A 14,297-nucleotide genomic window follows, 5' to 3' on the forward strand; every position below is an offset into this window, starting at 1 on the left:
AACTACAAGAAAAGAGATTCCATCTGAACATGAAGAAAAACTTCCTGACTATGAGAGCCGTTCAGCAGTGGAACTCTCTGCACCGGAGTGTTGTGGAGGCTCCTTCTTTGGAAGCTTTTAAACAGAGGCTGGATGGCCATTTGTCAGGGGTGATTTGAATGCAATATTCCTGCTTCTTGGCAGGGGGTTGGACTGGATGGCCCATGAGGTCTCTTCCAACTCTTTGATTCTATGAACTGTTCAACAGTATAAAAGACTGCCTTGGTTGATTATGGGTTTTTCTTCTTTGGAAGTTTTTAAACACAGATTGTATGGGTATCATTTAGGAGTGATTTCTTTGTGGTTTCCTCCATGGCATGAGGTTGGACTAGAAAGATCTTGCAATCCCTGACATATCTAAGGTAGTAGGAGTTTGGGTACTTGGGTGGAGGTGAGCAAGGCATTGTGATGTCTATTAAACATCATCTGCACCCTATGTAGCTTCTTCCTTTGGTAACTCCTGGACTAACATGAGTTTTGCATCTTTTCCATACCCATCTTTCTGCAAGTTTCACCCTTCGCTACCAGCTCTAATACTCTACTTCTGCTCTGGCACTGTTGTGTAGTGTAAGCATTTATATGTCACCTGCCGCAATGCAAAACATGAAAGAGGTAATGAAAAGTAAAGAAAAATTACTGGAGTAAAAGGCAATATGCAGCAAAGAGCAAATACATTATTCACCCAGTTGTTAGCTTCAACAGTGAGTTTTATGTCAGTGATATTTCATCTCAACTGTATCTCTCCATGTGTGACTTTTCTATATTATTCTCTGACTCTTCTTCAGGAGGGCAGAGAATTCCTTAACAACAGCAGCCAGCTGGTATGACAAGAATAAACAAACCTTGAAGCTGGGGCTGCCTATAAATCACACAATTCGTTCAGCGACTGACCTTCTGTTTTAGCTATTTTCTGAGTCAAATGAAGTATTAATAAATTCACTTCCCTTCTTTTTTTTTTTAAAAAAGGAAGCACCATCCCCTTAGTAGAGGGAATAAACCCGGCAACCTTTATTATCTTCGTCTCTACTAGTCAGAATATATGGGGGGGGGGGGGGGAGGAGAGAAAGAGAGAGATGAGCAAGCCAGATTATAATCCTCCAGATGACACTGGAAAGGCATCACAGAGATAAATCAGCTTTCAGAAGATTGCCCAATAAGTTAGTCGTTTTTGTGTCTCTCCAGAGGGTATGTCAGGGTATTATTTCTTATTATATTTTTAAAAGCATTGGAAGCTGTGAATGTGAACCCTGGTCACTTTCTTCTCTATTGCTATCCCTGCATCATTTTCTGCAGACTATCTAGCACAATCCCCTTAAAAAGAACAAGAGTAGAGAAGAACAATAATGAACTCACATCACATTTATATACCCATAAGTTTCAATATGATGCCCCATGAAAAACACTGTTATATGTTCTGCAGTAATCCCCGAGTTATGAGTCTGGAGGTGGTTGGTTGGTTGACTGGTTGACTGGTTGACTAGTTTCTTAATGGTTCTGCCAAACATATCACAGAGGAGACTGATTGCTACTGGTGCAGTTAAGTACCAGTAAGTTTAAACAATATTGAGGGTAATAATTAAATGGTGATTTGTATTACTTAACACAGTGGTTCCCAATCTTTGGTCTTCCAGGTGTTTTGGACTTCAGCTCCCACAATTTTTAACAGCTGGTATGATGGCTGGGATTTCTGAGAGTTAAAGTCCCAAACATGTGGAAGACCAAAGGTTGTGAACCACTGGCTTAACATATTTCAAACTGTGTTAATGCAGGCCATTCTGTTCCTTTTGCTATCTGGGACTGTGGGGCCAATGTACCAAAACCCTAGCATTGATATACCCTTGCTGTTTCTCTAATTTACTGTTCTAATGAAGTACAGATAATTCTGCCCTCAAGCCTGTAGCGAGGGGGGGGGGGTTAGGGGTTCAACCCCCCCTCCCCGAAATGTTTCAGATTAAAAAAAAAACCTGGTTTACTCATGAATTTTAACTGGTTAACCAAATCCCCATGTTAAGTCTACGAGATGCAAAAAATTAAGAGTCCCTCCAGAACTGCAAACACTATCTCAAGCAAATATTGACAAATTATTCACACTGTCATTACTTGCAGCAATAGCCGATGTAGTGAAGCAACCAAGTTGGGTGTGTGTGTGTTGAATGCTCTCATTAAGGAGGCCAGACTTGGTGGAGGTGGTTGACAGGGGCGGAGCTGCAGGCTATTGAAGGCTGCTCTGTCCTCCTGCTGTGCTCTTTGCTTCAGTGTGAACTAAGAGGAATGTTTCAACCACCACCACCCCCCACACGAAATTTTCAACACCCCCCCCTGAAAATTTCAACCCCTCCCAAACATTTTTTCTGGCTACAGCCCTGTCTGCCCTGTCTATATTTTCAAACTCATTTCCTATTCAGTCCCTGTTTTAAAAGACCCCAATATAGATTAGGGATGGGGGAGTATACCTGAAGATTTCCTCATAACCCCTAGATTATGTTTGGGAACATTTGAGGGCAAAAAAAATTACCCTTTATCACCAATCCTTGTTGTGGAAACAAGGATTGGTGATAAAGCTTTAGCTGAGACACCTTTTCCCCATGAAAACTTTTCCAGGAGTGAATTTACCTTCCTGCTGTCTCACTCCCATTCTTAACTATGAGTCATTTGTAAGTCCAATGTCTGTAACCTGGGGACTGCCTGTATATGGCACATCAAGAAGGAAGGCAGTTCAGAGAAGGATTAATTTGCTACATTGCAACTCTTCTGGAAATCTTGTTTTCTAGTTTGTAGGGAGTTCATGTTCTGTTCTTTAAAATATAGAGTCATACAACCCCCATTGTGTGTTTGCAGACACATAGAAGCATTAAGGTTTAAAGCTAGATGAGCTTTTAGAGCCAGCTACTTCAGCCCTTTATGCAATTGAAAATCTCCAATGCAGGAAACATCTGTGACTCCCCTGAGAAACATCCAGTGAAGGAGACCCCTCCACTGAGACAATCCATTCCACTATCAATCAGGTCTCACAAGGATTTACTAGTTGACCATAGACCTCCTCTTACATTTGATACTTTCAGATCTCCTAAACAGTGATTCCCCTTTACATAATTTGAGTACAGAACTATCAGAAGGTGGAAATATATTGAATCCAGAAATGTGTGCATTGGACATGAAGTCTCTGAAAAGAACTTTGTAGCTATGTCCAGGTGATCAAGAGATTTATTTAATCAGGGTTTCCAATCACAGGAGTTCTTTAACCACATTCAGCTGAATTCAGTTACAAGTCTAACTTCAGATTGTTTAGCTAGCACAAAACTCAAAAGGTTGTGAAGCTGCTTTATGTATAGTAGTGTCCAGAGACTAGAGATGCACTTACACTGTTGGATCAATGGAGTTTGATACCACTAACTGCCATAACTCAATGTTATGAATTCATGGGAATTGTAGTTTGGTGAGGCACTAACATTATTTGGCAGGAAAGGCTACAAATGTTGTAAAATAAAAACTCCCAATATTGCATAGCATTGATTCATGGCAGTTAAAGTTGTGTCAAGCTACATTAATTCTACAGTGTAGATTCAACCAAAACCTACATGCATGTTTATATTGCCATCACTTCCTTATATTCAGATAACCAGGCTTATCTAAGGTCCCGTCCACACAGCTGAATAAAATCCCACATGTTCTCCTTTGAACTGGAATATATGGTAGTGTGGATTCAGATAACCCAGTTCAAAGCAGATATTGTGAGATTTTCTGCCTTGATATCCTGGGTTACATGGATGTGTGGAAGGGCCCTAAGGCAAATTCAGGCAAACGTATTTAGAGGAACAATCCATTTCATCCACAAAGCTGCAGACCAAGAGACTTAACTGCTATCAATATTCCACTGACTGCACCAAATACAGCTGAATTATGGTGTCAATGACTCGGAAAATTTGGTCATAACTTCAGACCCCCTGCCATTGTCAAATTCAATTGAAAAGGAGCATCACTTCCATTTAACAAAAGAAAGAAATTTTATCAAGTACTTGGGGCAGAAAGACGAAAGATACTACACGAACATATGCTTGTTTTCCAAAACAATATTTCAAACATTTTGCATTCAACTGCACATCTGATATACCTTTTATTTGTGTTTTTTTTCAAACAGCAAGACATTGAGAACATGATGTTAAATATATAAATGATTTAAGTATCCTAGGTTGATGCTATGTTAAGTACTCAATGCATCAAAACAAAAGTTTTATGTCCAGTCAAAATGGTATATGAATAATACTGAATGTCAAGATTTGTCCTTCTTAGATTACAAGAAAATTGACATTCTTTTCTCCTTGTCACAAAGCAACAAGATTTATAGTTTTTCTTGTCAAAATAAATTATGCATTTCATGTGTTATTTTTTTGCTCAGAAGATAATATGAACACTGTTAGGAAATGTAATAAAACTTTTGCTTTGCTGACTGTGCAAAGTTGCTTTCATTCAATCTATTTTATCCAGAGTGAACCTAAGAGCCTTATTCTTACACTCGGTCAAATAATGCTGGTGTCCCAACAAAGTACAACTACCATGACTTCAAGCCTCTTTGGTGAATCAGTGGGGCAGCGGGGCAATCCCAGCACCCCATGCCCCACCTCGCCCACAGCGATGCCTTGCCATCACATGTGGAGAAGTGTCGCCACGCGGGTTCCCCCCATATTGGCTCCATTGTTTTATATGAAACATGGGAAACCTCCATTGGTTGAAGGTCACAACAATATCTGTTACAGAACTATGCCGATGACAACATAGTCTGTGCGCACTCAGAAGAGCTACAAGCCACTCTAAACACCTTGGCAGAAGCATACGAGAAGCTTGGCCTCTCATTTAATATTGAGAAAATGCAAGTGCTCTTCCAGCAGTCACCAGCCAATTGCTCTGCAATGCCAGAAATGCAGCTTAATGATGAAGCATTGGAAAATGTTGACCATTTCTGCTACTTTGGCAGCCACCTCTCCACAAAAGTCAACAATGACACTAAAATACAACACCACCTGAGCTCCACAAGTGCAGCATTTTTTCCAAATGAAGCAGAGAGTGTTTGAGGACCAGGACATCCATACGGAGACCAAGGTGCTTGTTTATAAAGCTATTGTCCTCCCAACCCTGTTATATGCCTGTGAAATGTGGACTGTTTACAGACATCATACTCAACTCCTGAAATGAGTCCATCAGTGTTGCCTCTGAAAATCTTGCAAATCTCTTGGGAAGACAGGCAGAAAAATGTCAGCATGCTGGAAGAAGCTAAGACCACCAGCATTTTAATAATGCTCCGACTCCATTAACTCCACTGGATTGGCCACATTGTCTGAATGCCCAATCACCATCTCCCAAAACAGTTATTATACTCCCAATTCAAGAACAGAAAATGGAATGTTGGGAGATAGGAAAAGAGATTTAAAGATGGGCACAAAGCCAACCTTAAAAACTGTGGCATAGACACTGAGAACTGGGAAGCCCTGGCCCTTGAGTGCTCTAGCTGGAGGTCAGCTATGACCAGCAATGCTGTAGAATTTGAAGAGGCACAAATAGAGGGTGAAAGAGAGAAACATGCCAAGAGGCACATTAAGCCAACTTTGACCGGGACCACCTCAACCTGGAAACGGATGCACTCACTGCGAATAGGGCTCTACAGTTACCTATGTATCCACTACCAAGACACCGCACTTGGAGGACAATCTTACTCAGACAATGAGGGATCACCCAAGTAAACATCCCGGCTTCCCCCCTAACTCATCACACGGGGGAAAGCCTCAGTAAGCTAGCTCAACCCACCTTTCCCTATGGAAAGTCAGGAAGCTTCCCATTGTGTGCTGCCAACTCTTTTTTGGCTTTTTGGCATCATGGTGTCACCCTGGATGTACTTTTCTAGTGAGTGATGGGAGCCAGCAAGCTCTATGGCAAAAGTGCAAAAAAAAAACCCAAAACGCCACCACCCCCGATTTTGGGCCCATGTGAAGAGATTCCAAGAGAACTGATTATGCTCAATAGGCAAAGGCCCATATGTCTGTGTTGGTCAGAGAGAAATTGTTACCAAAGAAAAGGGGATGGGGTGGCATGGGATAGGATGAGATGAGACAGGATAGGATGAGATAACATCAGAGTCTGGCTGGAACTCTAAACAAGAAGACTCTCCAATACTTAGTTATTGAGCCCCATCTGTTTGAAAATATGCATGAGCAAAAGATGCTATACTTCATGAGGAATATGTGAGGTCTTAAGTTGATCAAAATACAAGACAGGAGAAAAACAAAAGCAGTAATCAGCACAAATAGTTGAAGTGGAAGCATTGAGAGTAGGAAAATGGAAGATGAGAAATGAAAAGAGGCTTTCAGTTGGTAAAATATTGCATCAAGAGAGGCAAAGTGAACAAGCATGGTGAAGCCATCTGGACCACATTTATTGATAAAAGAGGGAGAGAAGATTAATTTACTTCTGTTCAGATGTGGCAAAATTCATCTTAATTGGCTTCTTTTGTCGTTTGATCGAGTCCATATGCTTTCAGTAATATATATTCATTAGTTTTCAAGTTTTTCCCTTCTTCTTTGACTAAACTTCACAGCATTCCAGCTATTTGCAGCCATATAATGAGTTAAGGGATGATTGTACTCCTTACTTCAGATAGAAGATAGAAAAACTTGAAAAGAAGTTACTTTTTGTACTACAACAGCCCTAATCCAAGAACCTTTAACATTTTAGGCCTTACCTCTACAGAAAGATGAAAACAAATCCCCATTCTTTTAGCTAACATTCACATTTTCTTTTTAACATAGATCTTGTCTCTTTTTGAAGCACATCTGAGAATTCAAATATAAAGAAAGAGTATCAAAGACTGAATGGTTTAATCATAGCTGGCTAACATTTGAACATCTTGATCACCAAACTGTCATACAGTAGCATCTTGCTTATCCAACATAAACGGGCCGGCAGAATGTTGGATAAGCGAAAATGATGGATAATAAGGAGAGATTAAGGAAAAGGCTATTTAATGTCAAAATACATTATGGTTTTACAAATTAAGCACCAAAACATCATGTTTTACAACAAACAGACAGAAAAAGCAGTTCAATACATGGTAACATTATGCAGTAATTACTGTATTTACGAATTCAGCACCAAAAGTTTGCAATGTATTGAAAAAACTGTGGATCCGGGCAGGAGGCAGACCGTGTTGGATAATAGAGAACATTGGAGGAGCAAAGCTTGGATAAGCGAGATTCTACCGTACTTCCAGTATTTAATAGAGTCATAGAGATAAAAAGACCCTCAAGGACCATCCGGTCCAAATCTCTGCAATGCAGGAATAACAACCAAAGCATTCTCAACAGATGGCCATCCATTCTCTGTTTAAAAAACAACAGAGAAAGAGACTCCACCACATTCAAGGCATCATATTCTTAATATTTGGATGGAATCTCATTTCTTGATGCAGCAGAAAACAAAATTTATATTCTTACCCTACTAAAATCGCCACTCCCAGACAAGAATACTTGTAAATATTCAAAAATATATTTTTTAAAAAAAACTGGTTTCTTGAATTTCAGAAAACTCTGATGAGAATTCTAGATGGGTGAGGAGTTTTTGACTTAAACTACATGAAGAAAGTACATTAGCCCCCCCCCCCCCCAAGTTGTATTTTCTGTATAAAACAATATTTTCTGTGCATAGAACAGCATTTATATGCAGAAAGTAAGTATAAAACCAATAACATTTGGGTGGAGGATAGACTAGTTTTTCACACACCTGCATTATATCAGGCTGGATCTACACTGCCAAATAAGAATTTGAACTGCATTATACATTCAGTGTAGATCTGTATAATGAAGTTTAAAGTGCCTTGAATTGCAACAGACATGGTGAAGTTTGAAATAGTATTATATGACAGTATAAATAGGGCTTCAGCCTCAGTCCCAAACTGCAAATATTCTTTTAAAACTGCAACTTTGGGCCCTTTGACACAGCTCGATATCCCAGAATATCAAGGCAGAAAATCCCACAATATCTGCTTTGAACTGGGTTATCTGAGGGCCCTTCCACACAGCTGAATAAAATCCCACATTATCTGCTTTGAACTAGGATATATGGCAGCATGGACTGCCTTGATATTCTAGGTTATACGGCTATATGAAAGGGCATTAGTCCACTCTCAGATAATGTGGGATTTTCTGCCTTGATACTCTGGGATATAGGGCTATGTAGAGGGACCCTTTTTGATCATTTTTGCACAACTGAAAAAAGTAACATTCCTTCTTTTTTGACAGCAGGAACAAAATGTACAAAGCTTTGCATTACCTACCCACCCCTGTGTTGAAGGTAATTAATTTCAACATCAATATGAGTTCAGATTTGTATACAAAAAGTTGCAATATATTATACTCTATTGAAACTGAGGACCCTTCCACACAACCCTATATCCCACTGTCTCCTTCTCAGGTTATGCTTCTATCTCCTTCACTCCTTCTCCCATCTTCTGACACTAGATCTCCCTTCCTTGCAGTTCGCCTTCTCTCTTTCCTTTGTTTCTTGCACTCCCATCCCATTTGTTTCCTCTTTTCCTTGGTTCACTCTCTTTTTTGTCCTATCCCCTCTCTTGCTACATTCCTTACCTTACATACATTCCATACAGCAATGCATCCCCTCTTATTTATTTATTTTTGCATTCTACATTTGCATTACTTATACTTTCTTCCCTTTGACCTTTTCTTATGTCATTTATACCCCGCAATTCATCCCCATCTTCCTGATTTCCTTTCTGGACTAACTGTATTTCTTGCAGTATGACCTTCCTTTTATTTTTAAGCTTTGCTGTTTCTGCTGCTCATTCTTCCTTTCACTTCAAACACAGGGGTGGACTTAATGCTTTCAGAACAATTTGACAGAAAATGTGTGTCCATATTTTCCCTTACATCTAACACCTGCAATAGATAAAGGCTTGCTTTTTAAAAAAAGCTTAAAATCAGGGGCAGATGCAGTGACATCTCCAGAAAGGTGCAGGGAGTATGGACCACACTGGGTGACACCATCAAAGGTGGTGGTAAATTATTTCCATATAACCTTGAACAAATTATCTTTTTTTCTCCTTGCTCTGATCATTTATTAGCTATATATCCCAGAATAATAGCAAATTTAAACCACCCTCAGATCAAGTGAGATTTTGGTTAAATGACTAGTGGAATATATGCCTATTATTAATAAAATTAGATAAAAGAGAAGAGAATAATTTAGCAGTAAGAGGACTGACAGTGAAGTAGCCTGTTAATGTCTACAACTTGGGAAGGGGGCAGGGAGTCAATGGGATAATAAAACATTTTAGATTGTGATGTGTTACTATATTGTGATATTGTATATAATATGGGCATATAATTTGTTTTTTTAATAAAAAAATCTATCAGAGGGGTTGACACCAAAAATAACTGTTTCTACACTTTTGATACTGTGTTTCAGCTCAAAGTATTTTTTTTCAAAAAAAAATAAAATTATCCCTGCATTTTTTTAATCGGCCCAGCTTACATGTACTGTATCACTATACCTACTGGGCTTAAATGTTTGTGTTGATTTTTCATTTGAATGTTCTATTGTGCGTGCACTCCAACCAGAACTACCATTAGCCCATTGCAATGCTTCTTTGAATCACATGTTCTTGTCTGCAGACACTGTAGGTATACACACTTCTTTTTTGTCACTGCTCATCTTTTATATTAACTGGATTTGTCAAATTTTCTGGTATTCTAGCAACAATATTGTGATATGGTTTCCTAAGGGAAGATGTCCATGGGCGTAACACCATGAGTTACCATCACTTGGAGACATTACTCATAATGGTACTACCAGCCAGACAATGGTCCGAATAGGTACCAGGTGACCTGTTTCACTTAATTTTATTTATAATATGAAGAAAACCCAAACAACTGATTGGTATGGCAACCTTAAGCATTGGGAATGGGAATGGCAGAATCCTTTTGCTTCTATGTGGATGTGTCACTCTAGAACAGTGGTTCTTAACCTGTGGGTCCCCAGGTGTTTTGGCCTACAACTCCCAGAAACCCCAGACAGTTTACCAGCTGTTAGGATTTCTGGGAGTTGAAGGCCAGAACATCTGGGGACCCACAGGTTGAGAACCAGTGCTCTAGAAAGATGCCTCTGGGCAGTTCCATACAGGGCTTTAACCCATGTCCAATCACCTGATTGGGCCCAGGTTAAAGTCCACACACCTCCCCTCAACATTTGCACTTTCATGAGGGGGTGTCCAGATGCCCTACTGGGCCTTCTGGCAAAGTACCCAAACACAAAACAAAACCCTCCAGAAAAGGCTTTAAAAAAGAAAATAACTTATGCAGTTGCCATTCCCCCTTCTTCGGAGCTATCCTGGCTGAAGAAGTGATGCCTTTCCTCCAAAAGTAAATAGCACAGTTGAACTTCTGACATCTCTGCCTCTACCAGTTGCTATCTCTGCACAGAACAGCTATTTCTTGTCTATAGGAGGGATAAGCCAAAGTTGTGGCAAAGACAACCTTCCTAGGCTGGATCTACGCTGCCATATACAATCTAGTATTGGATCACAGTAATCAGCTTTGAACTGGATTATGAGTGCACTGCCACATAATCCAGTCCAAAGCAGATAATCCAGGATCAGATACTGGATTACATAGTAGTGTAGAAGAAGTCCTAGTCAACTCAGTCCCATTGAGGCAGGCATTCAGGAAATTATTCATACATGTAGAGACCACTACTGAAGGTGGCAGGTGTGAAGGGCTGTCTCTTGTACCTTTTCTTAAGGTACATGCTACACATTGACATCCTCCTTCTTCCTGGATAGGTGGACAGAGGAGTGATCAACAAGGCAGCTGTTTCAAGTGAAGATTAGTTCCAGACATTAGTGGCTGTGTTTCATGTTTGGATCTTCCCCCTCTAGGGGGAATGTGGCATTAATGGTGCAATGGAGAAAGCATGAGTCAAATCTGTGTGGGTAGGATTATGCTGTGTGACATTTTCAATAACAGATCTACAAAACATTAAATTTTAGCCAAATGGTGTCAATAACAATTAAAGGTATTTGATAAGGCTATTCTCAGGTTTACACTATTTTTTTTTTAAAAAAAAAGAGTAATTGTATTTATAAGCATAAGAAAAACCCTTAATCCTGTTGTGCGTTGTTATTATAAAAACATGGAGCATAACAAATTCTTTTTCTGTCACTTGGAAATAACATATACTCCATTTGACCTTCTCTTCTGGAAAATTTATTATGGAAATAAGTGAAATAAGTTACTAGAAAAGAACTGGTGTTAATTCAGAGTTTATTAAAATGTCAGAAATTTGGAGGAAATATATTATAATATACATCGTTAAAGGTTTAATTACTGTCCCATTACATTTGGCAACCCTTTTATTTCTTAGAAACTGGAGCACAAGTAAATCCAGTCTAAACTACATATTCATAAGATTATTAATATTTGAAATAGTACTTTATCTCCAGAGAGATAAATAAAATGGCAGTTAATAAAGGTATAGTACAGATTTATAAATGCCAGTTACTGAAAACAAGATTATAATTCAGAAGGCATTAAATTTTGCACTGAAATTTGTGATCTAACTATTCAGTATTATTATAAAGGCTCTCGCAATCAATCTAGCAAACTTATGTCTATTTCTAGGCCAATGTTAAGTGCATGGTACCTGTAACTGATATTGTTATATTTCTAAACTGTGTTATACTTAAGAAAGAGAAATTTCTGAGTAGTATAGCTACAGAGTATAGATACAAAATGGCAAAAAGAAAAAAGTATGTAAAATATTAAAACAATTCTATCTGCCCAATTTTCACTGTTAATAAAGGGAAGGAATTCTGACTTAATATCATCTGGTACAGAATTCTGTACAGTTTTGATACACTACAGTAGGGGAGGAGAGACTCTGAACGAATGAGGGGCCAATTTCCCCCATTTGTGAGCTATACCCGAACTAGATAATGCTCTCAAATGCTGCTATTTCATTGGTGTGCTTCCCAAATTGATATACAGAAGTGACATTGCATCTTTTTTTATTATTCCTATGTTTGAGAACAATTCTAAAGAATATAGATAACTTTTGGGAGTGCTAGCATGTTCAGGGGGATTTATATGTGAATATGGGGTGATTAGTACCTTTTGGGGACTGTGAAGCAAAAGGCATCTAAAACTGTGGTTTAAGAATTGTGGGAACTAGTGGGGGGCCTTGGGGCCAAATGTGTACAGGACACATCCTCTGACCCACACTTTGCCTAGTCTTGCATTAAATAGTCTACTTCATATAGTCTTCAAGCATATATTTTTCAAAAGTTTATCAATTCCAAAACCACAATACTGACTTTTGATGAAAACATTCAGACTCTCTAGAAAATAAAGTATACATAACATCAGAAGCATAATCTATTCTCTCTCAAGTGCAATATAATGCTCTCTGACATTTTCTGATATCAAAGTGCAATATACATCTCTTGTATGTGTGCCTTTAAAAGTCACCTGTCAACTTATGATTACTCAATGGATTTCCTCTCCATGACATGTGGTATTCATTGGTGGTCTTCCCTCCAAATACTAAGGAGCTCTGATCCTGGTCAGACAGGATTTGGTGACTTTCACTGGCTTGCAAAGATCTTCTTCATTTATGTTCAGAAAATGAGAGTTTTGTGAATATAGAATAAAGCATCTGGAATTGCTCTATAGTGAATACTCATGGAAGTTACATTCCACAATATGTCTGGGTTCACAACAATGTGTTTACAGTGTGAATAATGCATATCTGATTGAGTCACATGGTTGGGTGATAATACACATCTGGTTGAGTGATCATTAAAAAGTTATATGTGGAACAGAGGATTATTTTCACCATAGATATATAAGAGAAGAACTTAATTTGGAGTAAACAAGGTAATTTCATGGTGAAATCCAGTTGCCTTGTATCACTGAAAAAAAAACTTATGTTAGCAGAACAAGACTGCATGATTCATCTCCTCCTATGGTTTTTCAAACATTTTGGTGATCAAAATGATAGAAGATCTGGAAGCCATGCTCCGTGAGAAGAATCTGAGAAAGCTGAGTATGCTTAGTCTTGAAAAGAGAATATTAATGGAGGACATGATAGTCATGTTTAAATATTTCAAAGGATGTCATACTGAAGATAGAGCAATATTGTTTTATGCTGCTCTAGAGACTAGGGCACAGAGCAATGGAGTTAAACTATAGGAAAAGAAATTCTACCTGAATACTAGGAAGAACATTCTAACAGTAGAATCTGCAGCCTCAGAGTGTGGTGGAGTTCCTTCTCTGGAGGTTTTTAAGCAGATGCTGGATGGCCCCTTGTGATCTCTTCCACCTCTACGATTCTATATTCTATCATATTCTGTTGTAAGAAGGATGAGCAAAGAAGTTCTCAGAATGAGCAGAAACTTCTCATGCACAGTGAAATTCTATCAGGACTTTGTTTTCTTGTAGTTTTCCCATGGGAAGAAGAAATGGAAGACAGTGAGAACTCCATCCTCTCCTCCCACACAAAACAATAACAATTTCTCATATTGCCGATTCAGCTCCAAATGTGCACCACATGAAACATGCTGAAGCCTTTCTCCTAAAGCTTCTGTTTTCAGAGAAAAGCCATTTTGCAGGTAGAATGAAATATGTTGGAAACCGGCAATTGCAGAAACATGTGTTACTTACCACAAATAAAAATAACAAAAAAAAGGAAAGGGGAGAACAGAAATAAAGAAAGTCCACTCCAGTATTAAACCCTACTGGTAATGAGACTTTATAAATCACATAACTCACTGTGTCAGACTAAAGCATGGGCAATTTCAAGATTACTCATACAATCCAATAACTTCCCCAAATCAAATTCGCCTACAAACTGGAAAAGGATGTCGAACAGCTAATGCTAGATATTTTTCCCAATCAGGGAAACAGATGGAGCTACACTGCAACCTAGCAACCCCCACTTAGAGAGGAAAACAAAATCAGGAACTGAAACTAGGCTACTGTACATTCTGATGGAATGCTATTAGCTGCCGGTGGAGATAAGGCAAATGAGCTCCGGATCTCTCCTCCGAGTCTCTCTGCCCACTATAGCACAGTCAACATTTCTGATGACAGCCAGCCTTCCTAAGCCTAACTAGGTCACCTTAAAGATAGTTTATACATACAAACTTGTCTTATAGTGAGAAATAAGAGCATTGGCCCAAATGATGGGGCAAGAATGAGGAA

The sequence above is a fragment of the Anolis sagrei genome, chromosome 4 (genome assembly GCF_037176765.1).
Source record: "Anolis sagrei isolate rAnoSag1 chromosome 4, rAnoSag1.mat, whole genome shotgun sequence".
Lineage (NCBI taxonomy): Eukaryota > Metazoa > Chordata > Lepidosauria > Squamata > Dactyloidae > Anolis > Anolis sagrei.